Here is a 21259-nt window from a genome sequence, read left to right as displayed (position 1 = left end):
GCAGAGAGAAATGCGTGTTGTGCTTGAGGGACAGACTTCTCTGGATGACTGAGAGAGGTAAATGAGCATAGCAGGGCTGAGAGATGACTAGAGTACAATAAAAAGCTGCTTCTATTTGCAGGATCGGCAGTAAGGAAAACAGAAATATTTAGGGTTACAGAAAGAAGGCTATTTTGGTAAAAGCAGCACCCAGATAGACCATGAGAGAGCCACCCTTTTGATGAGATCCACTGGATTGCAGTGGTGTGAAAACAAAGCAGCACAATCTGGACTTTAGGAATTTCAGCTGTCAATCAGCTGAGCACCACTGATCTGGGAGCTGACTTGGGCTCCCAGGAGATCACTCAGGATGTGCAATCAGCTTCCTATGGAGGATACCCAAATGAATTTTCTTTCTTATGGAAGATTACCTTTCTTTTCTAGTCCAGAGAGCAGGAAGGATTTTGTTATCTTATATGAATATCCATGGTGATAAATTATTACTGAAAATCCTAGGTACCATTTGTAATTTCATTAACCACTTGCTTTGAAGGCTGTTCCTAGCTGTTACTGCTGTCAATCTGAAATACTAACAAAAGGTTTAATTACATACAAAGCACATTCAATGCAACAATCCCATAGACTGTGTTGATGCTTCCATTGGCAGAATGTGCTTGCTTTGGCTGCTTGTATAAGAATGGAGAAGGTCTGAAAACCTAAAAAAATTATTTCACCTCCAGTGTACTGGGTTCCATATGACAGTATTCCATGGCTATCTTGAAATGCAAAAAAGAAAGTCCAAGTCCTGTACAGGGTATGATGTACACATACCCAGAAAGGCAATTACTGGGTACCAGTGGGTGGGTAGCATCTGCTGGCACACCAAGTGGGTTTGCCTGTGCAGAGAAGGGGATGACAGAGGGAGCTGTAATCAGTACAGCAGGTTTGAGAGCACAGGTTAAGGTCTGGAAAACAGAAGAGGATCTGTGCTGCAGCCTCTGCACTGCACTGGCTAACAGCTTAAGGGCAAAATCTCATGTAAGGACACAGCAAATGTTAAGGGCAAAGTGCAGTTCTGAGATACAGTACATGCTCACTGTAAATGGCACTGCTGAGGTCTAATGCTTGTAAAACTTTACAGAGAATGACTAAAGTCCATGATTATAAATATCAACAACTCCATGGACAATTAGGTCACATATGGAGAGATGTAGGCCTTGAAATGGCTTTCTACCTGAAGGGAAAAGCTGTCTGCCATTTATATCTGGTGACAGTTTTTGCAGACTTTTTTACTATTGCTCCTGGTGGGGCAGCTCTGTCAATGCTGAGCTTGTGGAAGTGAATGCCATGACCCCACAAAACTTGTCTGCATTTGGAAACTTCCAGCTTGATGTTTCTGCAACACAGTGGATATCCATCTTCCCAGTTCAACCTGCACGGACTCCCCCTGCTAAGCAGCCTGGTTATAGCACATGCAAGAACACATTTCCCTCAACGTGCAAATTCAATTTTGAATCACTGGAGATTGATATTGCTGTCCAATGCTATAAACCCTAATTGTGTGGGAGAACAAATTTGTTTTTCTGACCACTCATCTCTGACAGACTCATTATTTTGTCATAAAGCAATTGAAATGATATTTTTGGCAGTTACATAAGGCACAGGAGCTCTCTGGCGCACTGACGGAGCAGTGCTGTTGTGGTGGGAGCCCTGGGTGTGCTGTGCTCCTCACAGACTCTATTTACATACAGGCAAGTGACATTAAAATGCTGTAAATATCACTAAGGTAATTGCTAATAGCGCGCCGACGCTCTCGCAGGGGAGCGCCAACCAACAGACTGGGGGCACGTGAGGGATCCTTGATGTTCAAGAGATCATTCACGAGGAAGAAAGACAAGAGGAGCTCTTTGATACATTTTTAACGACTAGCCATATGTTCCTCACTTAGTTACATCTTTGAATCATTCTAGGTCATTGGCAAAGTTTAGAAAATTATCTTGAAACCAACTTGGAAGCCTTCTACAGAGACTCTTCGCTTCTGCGCGCCACGAGTCGGCTCCCTGCTCCCAGGTAAGCAAAGGCTGAGCTCGCAGAGGAGTTGGTGTGTTTGCTCTTCACATTACTGCCCACACAACGAAAAATACCATCCCCACACAGTCTTAATTATGCATTTTAAAACACTGTTGGCAATGTTAGGAGCCTTAGTCAGCTCCCCAGTGCTAGCAACGACTTCCAGCACCTTGTTACAGTTGTCCTAAAGGACCTGGCCGTGTTTATCATGACATCAAACGTGATAAGGCTGTCATCTACATTATGCCTCTCAAGCTTACTAATAACCTTGAGGCAGCTTCCCCAGTGAAGTTTAGTTTTCTAATGTAATGTAGACAGAGGAAAATTCCACATTACAAATACATTTGAAGTGTTACCTCAGCCAGGAAGGAGGATGAGATGTAAATTGAGAAAGCAAAAGACAAAATATACCATGAAATCTTTGCCACTGAATCATTATTTTTCAGGTTTAATTTTTTTTTTAACTCTTTATGAGACAAATTCATCAAAACTTGAAAAACTATATTTACAAATAAGTTACAAAACTCTTGCACCATTGAGTGTACAAGGGAAACATCATTACTTAGGTAAGTAAGTTATTCTTTGATCTTCTCTGACAAGTGGTCACGTTTTCATTGAGGCTTACAGTCTCAGAAATATCATGTTGGGTGAACAATATTTTTCATTATATTACTTTTCCATATCATGTCAAAACCCCAGTGTTCTGATCTTTACTGTAGTTTCCTAAGTGTAATAGATTTTGTGGGGATAAAGACAAGTATAAAGGATACTGTTGTGAAGAAATACAATGACTGCTGGTCAATTTATTTCTGTGGGGATGAAGCAGACACACTTTCATCAAAGTGGTAACAAGATAATTACCACAATCTTGGCTACCAATGCTCGCTGTAAGGACTCCCCATCTGAAGTTTTGAGCTAAAAGGGTCAAAATCACCTAAGGACAGTTGACAATAAGAAAATGGCATGGCTTGCTGGCTGCAAGTAGGTCTGCTAAACAAATGTTCTGGCTCACATGAAGCAAAAAAGTAACTTCTGTTTTCTATTAATATTTTTTTTTGAGTCATATGAGTATCTCAGGTCCACATTGATGTATGGAATCTAAATGCACAGACGGCACTGCATCTTTTTCTGGACATTAGGAATAAGACCCCTGTGGTCTGCTGGTTAAATGTAGCCACTATAGTGAGAGTAATGAAATGTAAGTCCTTTTATTCACTTGTTTATTTCTGGCAATCCATTTGGTCACCAGTTTTTTTCCCTGTCCTTTTCCCTGAATTTATCTAATACATATCTAATCTCTCACCGGAAAAAAAAAAATTCCTTTGTGGAATAGGGCTACATCAATAATAAGGGATAAACAAATTCAATAATAACAAATATAACTTTGTATAGGTAGATATATTATTCTTTCATTTGCAAAGCAAGGACTAATGGTGGATCAGGTTTTAAGCTTCTTAAATCTGTAAGTAGCTTTGTGATTAGAAAAGAAATTTAACCTGTGCTCAGTAATCCTGCTGCACCTTAGTACCTTAGAATCCAGAGATTTACAGAAGCCTCTTCAACTTTATTCTTTACTGTTTCGTTTTCAGTGCTAAATTTGGGAGGAAATTGAATTAGATTTCCACAGGCAGTATGGAAAATTGGGGAAAATAGCTTCTTATTCTCCCTCAGCTGAATATAATGTATCTAGTGGGGAACGGCAAAGCTGAGGCACAGAGAGCATGTTTGCTTTGCTTTCTCAGCGGCCTACTTCCAACAGTTTGGAGAGCTTGAAATTAAAAAAGAAAACACAGTCCAAAAGGGCAGCATATTTCCCTCAGTCCCAAGGCTCACAAAAAGCTTGCAGGGCATGGAATTGCCCACTATTTGCACTAAGCCAACCCAACAATAAGAGTATGCAAGTGCTAAATTTAAATATTAATAAGATTTATTTTGTTCATATGCTAGTAAGCATTTCTATATATTGTCAAATAAATGCTGGCGATACAAACAACTACAGCATCACTATTGATCAATTTATATCTCAACCTGTATTTGATTAAGATTGATTATTATCTGATAGATGAATACTACCTTCCTTTTGAAGCAAAATATCATTGATGCAGGTCCTTCTGGCTTTGCTTCTCCTTTTCCCCTGCCTCTTTCAGACAGAGGGCCACAAGCTACCCTACTTTGCCAAATAAACTATAAATGTTTCTGAAATGCAGTAGTTTACCAAATGACAGCCTTCCGAACAAACAGAGGCAACTGAAAATGCTGCAGCCTAGATCAACAGCACTCATCACAAACACAGAAAGGAGGAGGCAGTAACCTGAGCAAATGCCTTGGTAGTTAAGCATTTATAACTCTTCTGAGTTTGTGACTGCATAAAACAAGTCACAGACCAACAGACATTCTGACTTTAGAAAATATTCAGACTTTCTTCAGTTTCTTAGATCCAAAGTCTAAAAGTAATCTTCTGATGCTTATGTCTAATAGAACAGAACAGCTAGTTATGAGTCCAAGTTATTTCAGTTTACCACATTAAGAAATACCTTAATATTAAATACTTTTATAAACTTAGTCAAGTGGAGTGGACACATGCTTTTTCTAACTTTGATTCCATGTTCTCTAAGTGTTAAAGCAGAAATAAATGTCTGAATATATAGCTGCTGTTAGCTGCTGTAGAAAACTAACTTCCATTCCCTTCCTAAACATTCATTTTTGCTTTTTTTTTTTTTTTTTCTTCTGAGGTATTACTTTTTATGGAAATGTGTCAATAAAGAAAGTGATTATAAAATGTGCTAGAGTTTGCCAGCAGCGTGTTCTGCAAATACTTTCACTCGTGAACACGCTTTGTCAGATTCTTAGCTGATGTAAATCCATCTGGCTCCTGCAAATTCAATGAATTTATGTTAGTTCACACTGCCTGAAATGAAGCCTAATTTGTTTCCAGCTTTCATTCATATTATCCTAAGCTTGGTGGCTGTATTTTTAGGTAACGACAGATAATCTTTTTATAATTTTCAGTGGCAGGTCCAAGGCCTTGAATAATCATGGGATGGAAACTGGGAATCAGTGGAGGATAGGGAGCCCAGGTGTGACATGCTTAGGGACAGGACTGCTGACAAGGCAGGATGCCAGTATTCCACATTGTTTCCATGCATCTATTTTGCTCTAATCTTTAACCTCAGAAACAGGAAGCTTCTCTTACCTACATGAAGGATGCTGACAAAGGTGGTCATGTCTCTCCCAGAGAAGAAGCAAAACCTCTTGTGAAGATGAAGATCAAGGCCAAGAATAACTGTTTCTTCCAGCGCTACCAACTGGTCATTTAACACCAGTGATTGTTTTGGTAGGTTCGCAGACTACCAATGAACAACTGAGAAAAAGTAGCTGATGTAAACTCTAAGTACACCAGTGTTACAAGTAGTTTTGATTTTTTTTCTCTCTCACTTGAGAATTTTTTTTCTTTCTCACCGGAATCCCTTTGGTCTCACCTACTAAATTGCTGTACTTCTCACAGCAATCAATGTCTTGACATGGGGATGGGTTGAGAGGGCAGAGGGGGAAGCAGGTGTTGCAGAGGTACTACAGAGCTCCGGTGTTCTGAGTTGCTGTGATGTATCTCCTGTTTTAATTGGTTTGCTCTAAATATCAAGAAGAACTAGGAGATGGTAAAAACCTGAATATCCTCAGTTCCCTGTAGTGTTACATATCAGAGTGGCAAGGTGCACTGGGACAAGAATACCTCTCTCTCCACCCACCAGCTGGAATAACACAGTCTGCTTGGCAGTACCCTGCCACTGTTTGTCTGATAGTGCAAATAAGTTAGGGAGCATGTTATCTGAAATTTGACAACTGCTCATTGCTATCAGGATATTAGGAAAGAAAAGCTTTTGGTATTTTAAATTCTTTGGTGGTGTCCAATGTCCTTCTTAGCCAGTCTTATTTTGCCATCCATCATTGGGCAGTTATCATTATCAACAAGTCAACAGACATGAAAAGATACCTGAAAATCACCTTCTATCTTAATCACAATAATACCGCCAGCAGAATTTAACTGCTGTATTGCAGCAATTGTAAAAGTCTCTACCACAGCCTGCTAGATTTAAGAATGTGGTACACAAACCTTGCACAAAAAGTGCAGCAATATATCACTTCAAAGTTTTGTAGCTTAAAAATTTAAAAAGAGAAGTTAAGAAATCTTCAGGAGTCAGTTTTTCTTCTCTTTTCTCCTGATAAAAAACTGAACACTGGGTTTGAAATTCCCGGCATTGTGCTAATGTGCATTACCACTTTCAAGTTTATTGAGAAATCAATTTTTCTGGGTTTAGTTTAATTAATAAGTACTGGTCTTACATCTGCTCAGCAGCACTCCCAAGAAAGCTCCTCTAAGATGCTAGTGATTATGCCAAGCTTCCTGTCTTTATTTGTAAGTAGTATTTCACAGCATCAGCTGCCAGCTGGTCCCAAATTCTTTTTCCCAGCACAACACTGAAAAGGAACAATTTGTTGTGTAGGAGGTCTAAAATTGTGGCTATTAAATTACCATCCAAGTGGACATGGTTTACAAATCCCATTCAAAAATGTCATTTAACTGTCTGCTGTGGGATAAATTTTATTCTCTCATGCAGCAATACCCCAAGTGAGCTGATAGGAATTTGTGTCCACGACTGATGCAGGACAGACCTGGCTGAAGCAGAAATACCTTTACTAGCTTCGAAAAAGACTCAGGGCATAGCACCTATTGTGTCACAGTAGGGAATAAAGTATTTATTGTCAAAAGAGTGGTGTTTCTGCTACATGAGAAACAAGCAAGGTTAATTTCATACTGATTTTGGTAACCTTTGGGGGACTATAACTGAGAAAAGCAGCATAAGGACCATGGTGCACACAGAATTCAACACCAGGGGAACCAGCTCTGTGAAGCCGTACATCTGCTGCTCTTCTTAAAAGGTTTTAAAGCATTTCTGTTTAAGAGAACTCCCAAAGACTCATCAAAGCTCAAACGTGTCCCCAGTAGTCACTGCTGTGGATGGTATACATGGAAGAGTGGGGTATGGGCTGTAACTGGTTGCCTCCAAGGGAGAGAAAATCCCCCTTGTTCTGCTCTGAGCAGCGCTCCTGGAGGGGCAGGGGGTGTCCCGGGCTCGCTGCTGTCCTCGCTGGTGGAACCTCTGCAGCCCAGGCAGCTGCAGAGCTGGGAGGGCAGGGTCCCTGCAAGTAGGCACAGAAGAGGTGCAGAACAGCCCACCCCACCCACACTGGCTTTTGGCACCAGGTATCACCTGAAAAAGTGAGACTTCTGACAGCTTAAATGCAATGACTAGCCAGCTCCTGCTCCTGCAGTCAGTAACAGGAAAGGTTTTCCTGTGGGTGCTGCTATCAGGATTCAGTGAGGAACCTTCTCCCCTGCTTATTCTCTGATAGGCATCTGTTGTGAACAGCTCTGCTTTTAATCCCTCTTGTTACGCTTGTGTCTGTAGGTGAGGAGATTTTACAAATCAAGAAGTCCTGAGGAGATTTTCACCTCCTTTCCAAACAAACACAGAGACCAGGGGAAAAAAATGTTTCCAAGAAGATAAGTTGAATTGAGAAAAAAGCAAACACAAAGCAGAATCATTTATGGAGCCTGTCTAACCCTGCCAGAGGTGCTGCTTCAACCCCAGTGACAGGAGCTATGCAGGACATGCAAGAATATGGAGCTGGAGCAAGGGAAAGGAGCCAGCAGAAAAGCTTCAGGCAGGTCATCAGGAGACCTGCTTACTTCTCTTTGAAAAGAGCCAGAAAGAAGTCGGACTTTTATCCAAAGATAAAAGGTCTGTTGAACATATCCCTGTTTTTTTGCTATGTATGTTGGCCACCTTTTGCTTTAGGTGAACCACCGATAAACACAACCAGCAATAAAGCACACTAAAAAACAACGGCTAAGTTTTCTTTCCAGTAAAGTTCTGTTAATGGTTACGCATGACCTAACAGTCCCTGAAAAGCCCAGGCTGTAAGTACTTTAAACATTAAAAATCAGATTTTCTTTCTTATATTTTTTTGTTATATAGAAGATGTGTTGGGGAAAGGTAAAAAAATACTGATAAAAACACTCTTTTATTTTCAAATCACTGGACACTGTTTGGACATTTAGAGAAACTGCTGAGATAAGGGAGGGCATGAATAGAAATGTAATATAGGTGGTTGTCTTTTCAGACATGAAAACTTTTGGCATATGACTTAGTGGCCTGTCCTCTTAGTGTATTTTAAAATGAAAAACGTCTAAAATATTTTTGAATTGTGCAGACTAATGCTTGATCCTGAAAACTAGCTTAACATTTCTCTCTTCATGCTCATTCCTGCCTCCACCTCATCTGCACAGAAGCCACTGCCTGGAGTTCATCGCTGTAACCACCTGGAAAGGCACTTTTTTACCCAGGTGAAGTGTGTCCTGCTGGTTGATGCTGACATTGCCTCCAGGTGCTGTGAGTTCAGGCTGGGTGCCCCGTGTCCCTCTGCAGCCCTGCCGTGGCTCCCGGGGCTCAGAGCCCAGGGCAGCTCCTGCCGCTGCTCCAGCCTCGCCAGGGTAAGCAGAGCAAGGTGCTCAGCACGAGGGCAGCTTCATTGATCTCTCTTTGAAAATCCACGTAGCTGAACTTCAACTTTAAGGATAATTACAAGGTAGCTCTATTCTCTTTATTAAATCAGCATTCTCTCATTAAACCAGCAAAGCTGTGGGTGCTTAACGACCTGTTCAGAGCTGGACGGGGAAGCTGAGTAAAGATTTCAAAACTAGCTTTCTCTTGGTGTTTTCTTGTGTTTCATTAGGGTTGACTTTTAAAATGCTTAGGCCTCACAGCTCCACCTGAAGTAACTGGGAATTGGTAGCTGCATATTATCAAAGCAGACACTCCCAATCTACTTTAAAACACATAGAGCTTTTACAGTTCTCCTTTTGCCTTTTTTTTAATTTTGGTTTTTCATTTCAGTTGGAGTCATAACTTGAAACAGAAAATTGTAAAAACAAAACAACATTTATCAGTGTTTATCATGCTAGCCTCAATTTTTAAACTTCTAAATTCCAAACAATATAAGGTCCTTGTCACAGAATAATTCCCTCTGGAATGATTATGATAATAATTATTTACCAGTATTGCCATTGCAAGTAATTGATTTTTTCAACTCACTGATTGAACTGAAAGAAAAACAAGAGAGAAAAAAATCATTTGTGTCAAATGAAATGTGTAGTTTTATCTTTAGATTTTAAACTGCATTTTAGAATATTTTTCACAACTTAAAAATTAAAGTTTTTCCAAAGGAAAAATTGTGCCTCTTTTGAGTTTTTAGAAAAATTAGTCAAAAGTATTTACTAATGTGGGTTAAATTCTGAAGATACTTTCAGCCATTCCACACAGAACTTTCTTCTGTGAATAATTTATACTTCAAAAATACCAATAATTTCTCCTGCTGAAGAAAACTCTATGAAAAGTGAGCTGCTGAAGTATGCCAAAAGCAACTTAGCATCCTACAGCTAACTTAAGATACTGAAAAAGAGATACTGGGTCATCCTATTTCTAGCCCTGTTGGTTATAACAAACACAATGCTATATGTTAGGAGTAATTTTAAACCGTTAGGAAATAAAGTCATAAGTGTATCTTTTTAATTTAGGAAAACAATTCTTATTTCATCTAATGTACTTCAATTGTTGATTTTGTGTAGAGAAAGCTTATTTTCTTTCTCAGAAATACCATATGTCAGTACTTTTTAATTATAGAAATACTTATTGTTATCTTGAAACCAATAAACTGGCTAGAACTGCAAATGTTTTATTATGTTGTGTTAAAGTCAGAGGAATTATACAAAGATGGGAAAATACTTCTCAGTATTAGAATGCTTGAGATAGGTGATAAATGGTCCTGTTTTCACTTGCTTTTTATGAAAGAAAAATCTAAAGGGAATAATTGTATTGCAGAATCACAGAACACTCTGAGTTGGATGAGACCTACAAGGTGATCCCCAGGTGGTCTCTGGGTGTGACTCCTAATGGCTGATGTGTTCTTCCCAGAGGTGGGTGGCCAGAGCTGGGCAGTCCTGTGCAGGGGCAGCTGGAAAGGAGCTCTGAGACCTCAGATGGTAAAAGGCAGAGGGGACCTGGCTTTTGGCACTGGCCTTGAAGCAGCGAGCAGCTGACGTGTGGGCACGAGCAGGTGACACGTGTATACTCGAGTAGGTGACACGTGTGGACACGAGCAGGTGACACGTGTGGACACGCATACAGGCCTGCCCATCGTGGTACCACCAATGCTGGTTTTCCCCAGTGCCAAAATAGCTCTGTCATTTGGTTTAGTACTTGTCCTAGCCATAAACTTCTGTGCCATGGGACAAGAGATTTTGTGTGTGTCACTGTGAAAAAGGGTTGCTGACACTGCTTTGGGAAGTTGAAGTGACAAAGGGCTGGTGGTTTTAAAGCCTTGTATTTTAAAGTCTTAAAATTCTGACCCAATGTCAGATTAGAATAAAATAGTGATCGGTTTTGGCCTTCAAGTGCTTGGGAACATTTATTATTCATGTTTCTTTTTAGCAAATACTGGGTAAATCAAAGAATGTTCACACAGATGCTGCAGTGTCCACTGAGAGGCTAGGAACATGTTTTTGTTGTCTATGAAAACAGGCATGCTGGGGGGTCGAATTTGATCCAGTGACTATAATATTCCATGTACCAGAAGAACTAAACAACTTCATTTATATTTTAAATGTTTCAAATCAATACTTCCCTTCATATTCTGTGACCCCCGCCAGGAAAACTCTTATAACTGAAAATTTAAAGAATAGATTTTAAGTTATGAATAATGTAAGGCTGTCGTAGGGGAAAGAAACAGTGAAATACTGCTGACAGAAACAATCAGTACATGTTTATACTGAAGAACAAACCTTAGCAATTCCATCTTGCATAACATAGCTTTTAAAATCCTATTCAAACTTTTCAGTTTTCCCTGAAATGTCAAGCAGTCTTCTTCAGCCTTAAACTCCACTACAACATATACAAGCTGTTTTTGTTTCTCAAAGACTGAGCTAATCTGGAAGTAAAATGTATGCATATATAAAATAAATGGCTCTATGAAAAATAATCAAGAACTAATAGATGCAGGTAAAGAAAGAGCTTAGATTTGAAAAAAAAAAGCCCCAAAAGTCCTTAATACAGAGAGGTCTAGCAGTATCTATTTCTCCAGCAGAAGGTTATAACCAGGAATAGATCTAGCAAGATAGGACAGACAGTCAGATGGTGAATAAGAGCCTCCTTGCACTGAAGCATTCTTCAGGGCATAAGTTTGCTGTTTGAGTTTTGTTTGCACACTGAGTTGCCATCCATTGAAAATAAGAAAAGGTATTTGTCCTGTAGACCTGATGAGTAGGAAGAGCCATGGTGCCCTGAGAGAATCCTTATAAAAATGCTTGCATGACACAGAGCGTTATCTTTAATGAATTGGGGCATAATTATCACAAACTCCCTGAATTATGCAAATAAAAAAATCAAGAAGAAAAACATAATGGCAACTTCATTAGAAAATATTTTTCTAAGTAATACTTCTGGGGATGAAGGACTTATTGTTTGTGTCTGATGTGTTTTTTGAGGGCTGCAGAGGGGAAGGAAGGAGACAGCTCACTGGAATTTAGGATGGTGCCCACAGCTGTCTTGACCTCCTTTCCCACCACTGCTGTTCACTGTCATCCCTCATCTATTCTCATGCCTGCTCAGCATTTCCTCCTGTTGACCTACACAAGCCAGGAGGGGGAAGCATTACGCAGGACTCAGAAATGTCCCCAAATCTTGTTAAAGCAGTTCTCTGCTTGCAAACTGGGCAAAAAACATCACCAGACAAAAAAGGGCAGCACTTGCAGATTTTCTGGTATACAAATTTATCATGATAAATAGCAGATTGACTGAGCCAAATGACTTAGTGGCCATATAATCATATCACAAAGGGGACAAGCTTCTGGCATCTGTTCATGTGACAGAAGTTGAATGTAGCTTTTTTTTTTTTTTTTTTTGAGAATTAAATATTTCTATTACTGTTCTTTTTCTTTTTTTCCCCCTATGCAAACCACTCCTGTATTTTGTCTCAGTTTCACCCCTTCATAATATTCTCTGGGTTTTCAGATGCTGACCTACTTGTGAAGGTAAAGAACTCTACAAAATAAGGAAAAAAGTCTTAGTCTGTAACAGGTCTCTCTTGAGATGCAAGAATTGCAGAATGGGAACTCTGAGAACACCCCTGACAAAACAGGTACCCCCTCTCAGTCTTACCACCCCTGCTCCTGTGGCTGCAATGTAGGACAAGTGCTCTGCTCTCCCCTACACCTCTGGGCAATTCTTTCTCTTTTCTTCCTTGACTAATATAGTTATAGCAGCTGTTTTTTTTTTTTTTTTTTTAAATGTGCTAAGTTTATGATGATATAAAAAGTACACATTTTATGTGTTAGGAATTAGGGGGAAGCTCCTGCATACAGGACACTGCAACTGGACATTATGTTGTATTAACTGTTTGCATTGCAGCAATATTTGCACAACTGTCCAAAAGGTGTCTCTCCTCTTACAGCATACACTCAGCCAAATTTAAATTGCTGAATCTTTTTCAGTGGCAGTAAGCTCTTTTTTTTTTTTTTTTTGGTCCTAATATGTGCAAGAGATTTTTCAAAAGCCCTGGTATAATAAAACACAGTTAAAATTTCCAAAATTGCCAATTTTTTTCCAGGAGTAAGCATACCACTGTTACATAATTTAATTTTAAATGCCAAATGTCTCTAAAAATCTGTGAGTGATGCTATTTGGATGAAGCCTTTAGAGCATATGTATCTCTTCTCCACAACTCACAAGCAGGCTGAATGTCAGCCACACACTTGTGCATTTGTTAGTCAAACCATGGCTAAGACTGTACAGGGAGGAAACCAGGGAACATTAAAAGTATATCCTTTGGAATCAAAGCACATAGCCCTTTGTCATTCCCGTGGTATCGCTGTCTCGCATCTCTCCTATTTAAAGCATCTATATTTTATGAAGTACTAATAGACAAACAAACAAAACAACATACAGACCACAAAGTCAGCATTAGTCTCCAAAAGCAGTTATTGGAAAGATGAGGTATTTCAGGATCTGCTCTCTCAATACAGTGATTCAGTATCTTTAAAACCCTAAAGTTCCAATATTTATTTTAAGGCATCAAGTCTAAAGCATGAGATATTTGTACATGGCAGAATGGAGGCTGTTGCTGTAATCCACCTGGAAGGATTCCTGTTGGAAAGAATCACCACACTGAGGGTTACTCCTGCAGTGTCTAACTGACCTACCTGATGAGAAGGTACAATGATGCAAACTGCTTTGGGTGTGTAAGGGTTCTACACTGTTGAAACTTTCTTTCAAGACATGTACACTAGAGGGGAAATGAAATATTATTTTTCATTTTAATTTTAGTTTCATCCAATTCTTTCTCCACTCCCCCCTTCACCACTCAGGAATAAAACAAATGGAAAAGGAGGATGAAGCCCTTTATTCATCCCTGCTCCAACCCACCCTCTCATATAGCTTCTGGATTAGGTTAAACATTTTCAGTAGCAAAATATTAGCAGTTAATGACACTCAGATTATTTGATCTTTAGCTCATTACTAACTGTAACCCACCATTCTCAAGCCACAGCTTCCCAACTTTTAATTCTTCTCCTGTGTTGCAGAGGGGAAGGAGCTGCCCTTGCTGGCAGACTGCAATTCCTAGGGGACACAAGTGATTAAAAATGTAACTGGCTCCTTGCTGTTTTGCTGTCCTACTGGAAGAATTATTTCAGGGGCATTCAAAGGAAGGAAGGCATGGTTCCATAAACACAGGATCCTTAATGAAGCCTGTTAAATGATAAGCAATTTTCTGCAATGACGAAGTAGAATAGCTTGACTTTTTTACTGCAAATGGAGGCGTTCCTCCTGAAGGTTTCCATTCCTTCTTTAAGCCACTCGGGCAGCGACTGCCCATGCGCTACAACTGAAGGAGTGATGATCACATCACGGAAAAGAGAACCAAGACAGTGAGGAATGAACAGCTGGAGCTGTGCAAGGTGTGGGATGAGGGAAGGAGGATTTCCCGAAGTGGGTCACTGACAAAACAGATGCCTTGTCATACTGCAGCTCTGTCCCCTGGCACAATTGCCATTGCTGGTCGCTGTTCCTGCTGGCTCCACTCCCTCAAGGGAGCAGCAGGTTGTGGGACCTACTGTGCTCTAACTGCAGGCCAGAAATTGGTAATTTTTCACGTCAATTCATAGTTATGCTTACATGGCAAAATCAACAGCTCTAGCTCTATCTAAGGGAAGAAACAGCCCACAGTTCAATAAATATGAGAAAAATCTAAGGCCAAAGAAAAAGATCAGCTACTGAGGGAATGAATTTCATCTTTCCTCTCCTGCACAAAAGGCTGCCAGAGTTTCCTGGACTCCAGAGTATGTTCATGTTCTTGGAATGGCTTTTCTGAACAGGCCTAAACTAAAGCGCTATAGAACCATTACCAAATCAATGAAGTTAAATTACTATGGTTATGACAATTTCAGTAAACACCATCCCAACATCTAAAGATCCTTAATGCACAAGACAGTTGAAGAGAAAAATAAGTAAAATCTGTTTTACCACCTATAAAAGTCACAAACAATAAACAGTCCTGCAACCATTCTTTATCTGGTAACTTGCATTAAAATATATATAAAGTATTCTGGGAACTGAAGCAATGCTTCACTTCAATAAAACGAATGCAATTAAAGAGAAAGAATCCCGTTTTTTCTCTGCTTGCAATTTCAAATGAGAGCTTCCTAAAACTTGTGACCATTGCTGGAATCCAATTCAGGACCTCAGCTTATCAAATTCCCTGCTCTGGCACCATGCCTTTGAGGTATTATGAAGCGCTGCTCGTCACAACATCCCTGTCTAGAAATGCTCCCAATAACTTTAAAGTGCAGGCACCCCATTTTGAAACAGGCAAGTGTTCACTGTGAATCAAAATGGAATAACCAAACATGTGCGGCCTTCAGCTGGTGCTTCTTTTCTTGCAAGGTAACAAAGCAAAACGTGCTAGCACAAAAAGTCTCCTTGTAACATTTTAAACTTGGAAAGCTTTGCAGGACGGCACACCTACACAATGCCACAGCTTTTTGAGACCCGGTAGACCACACATCTTATTCTGTAATTCATTCTGGGACTGGGAAACTGCCAGGCTAATGAGCTCTCCTGCAGCCTCTTCCCCTGCAGGTGCTTCCCTGGAAGCACAATCTTAAATCTTAATCACACGGCCATGCCAGACGTAACCTCCTGAACAAACACCAGTCCTCGCTCCCAATGTGGTCTGAGCAAGCCATGGCAGCACTAGCATCTGACTTTGATGAAATCACAAACTTCTTTTCCATTCAGATAGTGGAAGCCAAATTAATTCCTCAGCTTGTTCAATGCTGAGAGCCACATCTTGGGAATTCAATAGAGGAACATATTAATCTCTCTGATAGGTGATAGTGCAATATATTACTGATGGGGGAGCCAGCATGTCAGTGCTGTGATAGTGACCCTGACCAGCAGATGACTGAATGGGTAAGGAGTGAAGGAGCTGCTCTGGCTTGAAGGCACAGCCTCAACTTTGGCAGGCAGTCCTTCACTCTTGCCCCACTGCTAATTTTCCAACGCATTACTTTGTGGCTTGGGTATCCAGGAAACCTCATTCCGAAGGTATGTGACAACCCCTGATAATACATGTCTGTGGCAAAATAATTGATCCCTCTTTGCAGTGGTGATCTTTAATGCTCCTAGGGTTATTAGAGGCAGGCACCCTTTGATGGTCTCCAGTGTAATACGTTACCAGACAGCAATGTGCCACCTATCTATCACTTACAAAATAATGTCATCCCTGAAAAAGGGCCTGGCAGTTGGGATTAGGGGAGGAAGGGGGTTTAATTATATTTGTGGATGACAAGATGTCCTGAGAAAAGTGTGCAGATTATTTATTGGCTGTTCAGAAGCACTCGGCACAATATAAGGAAAACATCAGGCTCTCCAATACGATGGTTCACATTGCTGTTACAGACTCTAGCCTTGAAATCAAGTTCAAGCTGAAGAACAAAATTACCTCTTACAATATGTGGTTTACTTCAGAAAATGAAAAGGGTAAGAGACGTATTAGCAATGTTGGCATTAGTGGAGGCAGCTGTTTTTAGATATTTGGTATTTCAGGGATGTGAGTTTAGCATCATTACTAGAAGTACAGCTTACTATATTCCTCTGCTAACTTTCCAACAGTGAGCAGATGGTTACCCTATTACCAACCATTTGCATTTAACATATTGTAATGATTTATATACCACATGTCACCGAGCAAAGTAAAAACAGTCAACGGTAACTAATTAGTTGAGTGTAAAGATGCATATCTCAATGTATATATCCTTATTGTAATAAAATTTAATCTTCTTGGTTGTTATTAGGTTTAATGTGTGGTGTAACAGAAATACTGGTGGCAGTTAAACGTGAACCATCATGTCACTTTACCATTGAGACAGTATTGGTATCATTAATATTTCTACCAGCACTCCCTTACATGCCTATTTTGTGAATGATGGTGCACAGAGGGTAGATTATAACAATCCATTGTTCTTTTCTACCAATATTTCTTAAGTGTATTTCAAAGTACTTCATAAATCCTAATGTATCAGATACTTGCTCATATTACAGGACAACACACATCTGGAGAGAGTGGAAGTGGGAATGTTGCCTGGCAGAGAACAAGTATGCTCAGAGCTACCATAAAGACAGAAATGGATTTAAGAGAGAAAGTGAAAAGGTCTTCAAGGGAGTTTGAAAGGAATAAGCAGACAACTATTGACATTTACACTAACATCAAAGTCAGAAGAGAGACTAAAGGGTTCAGAGGAAGAACATAACCTTAGGAACCTGCCCTGCACAACTACCATATGGGCAGGTGTATGTGCCTTGTATCACACAATCCGTGGTAAGTCCCAAGGACTGATCAGATGCAACCTACAGTATGAAGCTATGGATTATCTGCCTTATCCTGAAATGGTTTTCGTTCACTTTTTGGCGTATTTCAAAATGGTGGCCATCACCCCAGACATGTCAAAATAATCGACAGTGAAGTACAGCTGGGTTACTCCAGAGTTTAACAGCATTTCCAGCATAAAAGTCTGGATGAACTGTTGTGTGAGCAAGCAGGTACTGTTGACAGACTGACTCTAAGGCTCCAAGGACTCAGTATGTTGCAAAAATTACAGGTGGTCTCATTCAGGAGTGGCAGTATTTCAAGAAGTTCAGCTGTTCCTGCTCCCTTCTAATGTCATTAGGCCACCTTGCTACTCAGCTTCCTTTCATTTCTACAATATCCCACAAATCTCCTGGGACACAGCCTGTTCTCCTGCAAAGGGCTGCAGCCAGCATTCTGCTTTCCTGAATGTGTCAGCAGCCAGACTTTCTCTTGGGAATATGACCTGCAGTGTAACTCCTTGCCTCCTTTTCCCTGACCGTACTGCTGCCTGCTGAAAGTGCAGCATTGCCATTTGTTTCTGTAGCTCTTTCATTACTTTTCCATGAACAAGATGATAATCTATGGGAACAGAATTACAGCAGTGTTGAAAACTTACCCTGTAGCTCAGCCCAGTTAAAAATATGCTTCACCTGTGTTTTACTCAGGATTTTTCACTACAGCCTGCTGTGATCAAATAGGGACTGTGACAATTCCCTTTGAGCATGGGTCACTAGTACTGCTGAGGCACAAAAATCCTAGAGGTGGAGTCCAGAAGGAATGGTGGGAAGGGTCTTGCAGACCCCATATAATGATACTATTAGACCTTGACCTTGACTAATTCACTTGTAGTTTCTGAATAGGTGTGACTGTACCACTGGAATAACAGAACTGGCTGCTTTATACCAGCTCTATCATACAGACATGAGACAGGATGAACAAACTGAGAGGTATGGGGTTTTCCTCATTTTTTTTTAAACAGAAGCTGGGATATCTGCCTGACTTCTGTTGTCCCTCCCTCCTTTCCCCCCCCTCCCCCCCCGCTTCTGTCCTTCCTTCCTTTTCATCCCTTGTTTTCCCTCATTCCTCTTACATGCATTTGAAACTCAATGGGTTAATAAGGGTAACTTCACTCAAATTCCTCCTGATTTATAGGATGGCATCTGAAACTAGTATCAGGACTGGTCGCATTTCAGTACTTAACTTGTTTCAAAAAAATGGTAGTTCCTATAACTTGTGAACTAGTTGGAAATTTTTAAACTTTTAATGTGATAATATGTTGTACCACTCCAGCTTTAACCTCAACCAGAAGGACATCCCTGTGCCAGGAATTATTTGTATATGTGATACAGGAGATCCTTAAGCTTATTTCAGTGTTTGCATTAAATTGCACTCTTTTCAAATGAAAAGCTTAAAGGAAGGAAAGTTTCTGCAAGCTACTGGAGTCACTGAATTTATTCAGAAAGGCTCTTTGGGTTGCTTCTCAGCATACAAAGCAATACAGAAAGAAAAATCCTCATTTCTTTCATCAGGATTTTTATCTCTACTCCTTTAATATTCAATGGCAAAATGAATTATACTACAAAAAGTCTTGGTGCCTCTCCTCAGTAACCTTGATCCTGCATGATACTGAGCTTCCTTGAAAGACAGCTGGGGGAGATCAGTAGGGAAATGCTTGATGTCTTGCAAAAAAGAAAAGATGACCAGATGCTAATGAGCAAAGGTGGTGAGTGAAACCTGGTGATTTAAACCCACTGATTGATTTCAAAAGCACGTAGCAGGATGAGGGTCCTAGACAGCATTCAGACTCCACTGCTCTGCTCCCCTCCCAGCCACTGTGACTGAGGCCACACTGAGCTGATGGACAGGACTTGTGTCATCAGGATGGAGCGTAGAAATCACTCTTGTCTGAACACAGGCAGGAGTAAAACCCACCCAGGACACCTGTACTGAGTAAACCCCTGCTCATGTGTGAATAAACACCATGACCATTTAATTATTTCAGTTTCTGATGATCCTAGATTTGCTTACAGAAAATGAAGGACCATTTTCCTTAGTGACATATTACAGTAGATATATTAAAAAAGCAAAAATTGCACTTGGGACTTACAGATCAGTTGACATGCTCTTAAATACATGTTTCATTTTTTTTCCTGTTCTCTAATGAGTTTATAATTTAATCAGAGAAATTGCTAGATTCCCTTCAAATACTAGTGAAAATCTCAAAGGAGAAAAGCTGCTTATGCAAGTGTTCCTGTAAAACAAAGAGTATTCAAGTTTGGTAAATAAATACTAGAGTCAAGAATGGTATTCAGTTGTCTGCTTAAAAGCTTGAAGCCTACATATCTTAATATTGATGGTCTGGTTCTAAGCTGAACATCAATTAAAACATTTTTTATTATAAATGAAACTACAGCATTTCTATATATTATAATTCCCTAGGGCAAAGTTCTGCTTTGGGTAAATTACAGAAGGACAATATCATATAGTGTTGACAAGTGGTATGACAGAGTAACATAGAGATTTACTCCAATTAATCCACCCACAGACTGCACCTGCAGAATAAGCCAGAGGATGGGACCCAGTACAGCCCAGCCTGCCTGCTGGAACCTCCTGCCCGAAGCTGCAGGGTGAGCTCCCACTCAGGGCAGGGGCCCTCACCAACCCCAAATCCAGCACAGCCTCAGGAGCAGTTCAGCCTCACAGATGACGGGAGTGGCAGGCTGACCAAGGAGGCAAAAAAGCCCTAACCCCCTAAGTAGCAAATATATTTTCCTTCAGATTAATTTATTCAGATGCTGAGATGGATTTGAATTCTGAATAGATAATGTAAAAGCAAGGAACTGTTAAAACTAAGGTTACTTTTCATTTGTGTATTGCAAGTTAGAGGTTTCTATTGCAGCTGGGACTGCAACCACAGCTGAGATGCAGTCAGAAAACCCTGGGGCTTAAATACAGAAGCTTCAAGGCGAGAGGAGTATAAAAATAAATTCCAGAGGGTTTAATAACATTGTGCAGAGACTGGATATTCTGGTGTCAGAAAGAAACTGGTGCCTCTTAGATCAAAACCTAATCATTCAAAAGCAATAAGAGCCTTTGTTTTACCCAGCCAGTCATTCTGTTACCCACTGGGACCACGGTTTTTACAAGCATCCCGAATTACAGTTAATTTACAGTGTATAAATGTATGTGTCACTGACAATATAACAGAGCAAAAATACTTTAAAATTAACATGGTTAAACCTTCAGCAGTCTGATCCAAAATCTGCTAGGAACCTTGAGCTTGACTTCAAAGGAATTATTATCAGCATTTTAGTGAACTCCTACAGAAATAGGTTTAAAACTGGGAGCTGTACCTCACTGCTTACTGCCAGGACTGTCCTTCATGTGGAATTGAAGACAGGTAGAGCCTGCAGACAGGTCAGGCCACCTCTGCAGGCAGCACAGTGAAAGAAACCTTCCTGAGGGTGCAGCACAGGACACCCTCTGATCCTCTGCAGCAAGGCCAGATGAGGGGAAAATGTCTGCTCTTTCTTAGCTTCCCATCCCAGAAGACTTTATTTATGCATTAGTTGACCTTTCTAGCTGTTAGGACCATCTTGCTTCAGCAGTTAATTAACACAAGTGCCATAATTTAATACAATTAATGCTACTTTATGCCCTTTAATGTACCTTCCATTAGTGATATTATTGTAGTATTACCCTGTAAATTAAAATAAGATCAAGAATAAGAGAGGCTCTCTTTAATTAAGGTACTGGCATACTGCATCGTCCATTATTCAGGAGAAAAAATCACCCTGATTTAGTGAAGCGGACCATCAGTAAGTCAGAATTAGTTCTTGTGGATTATTAGGTTTCTTGAATAACGGGAGCACAATGGGGTTGCTGAAATTGCTAACAGCCACGTTTCCTTTTTTCATCACCTTAATAAATACACAATGGAAGTGGTAAATTGAAAAAGAATAAACAGGTGGTAATAGAGGAGGAAAGGCATTCATTGAGACTACACAGGTTTTCATCTCTAATGCAACATACATCAGACTTATTTCACACTAAAATGCAAAGCAATGACAAAACAAACCTATATTAAGTGGGCAAATCTCCTGCCTATAATTCATTGTGAACTATTAACTACCACACAGTCCTGTATATTTAGCATAGTGGCTTTAAGATAGATGCTTTTCACTGTCAT

General features: G+C 40.1%; 1 protein-coding gene and 1 long non-coding RNA gene across 4 annotated transcripts in view; one reads left to right on the top strand and one right to left on the bottom strand.

Moving 5' to 3' along the window:
- Positions 1-21259, bottom strand: part of NTNG1 (netrin G1) — a 151981-nt gene that overhangs the window by 62477 nt on the left and 68245 nt on the right. The window lies entirely within an intron of this gene.
- LOC116183897 (uncharacterized) lies at positions 1953-7550 on the top strand. The gene is made up of 3 exons (XR_004148601.2): positions 1953-2049; positions 5223-5383; positions 7518-7550. It is a non-coding gene; the product is annotated as an uncharacterized LOC116183897 (long non-coding RNA).

This window comes from Lonchura striata, chromosome 9 (assembly GCF_046129695.1).
Source record: "Lonchura striata isolate bLonStr1 chromosome 9, bLonStr1.mat, whole genome shotgun sequence".
NCBI classification, from domain to species: domain Eukaryota; kingdom Metazoa; phylum Chordata; class Aves; order Passeriformes; family Estrildidae; genus Lonchura; species Lonchura striata.
The sequence above is the reverse complement of the archived record's forward strand: the minus strand, read 5'-3'. Positions and strand labels throughout refer to the sequence as shown.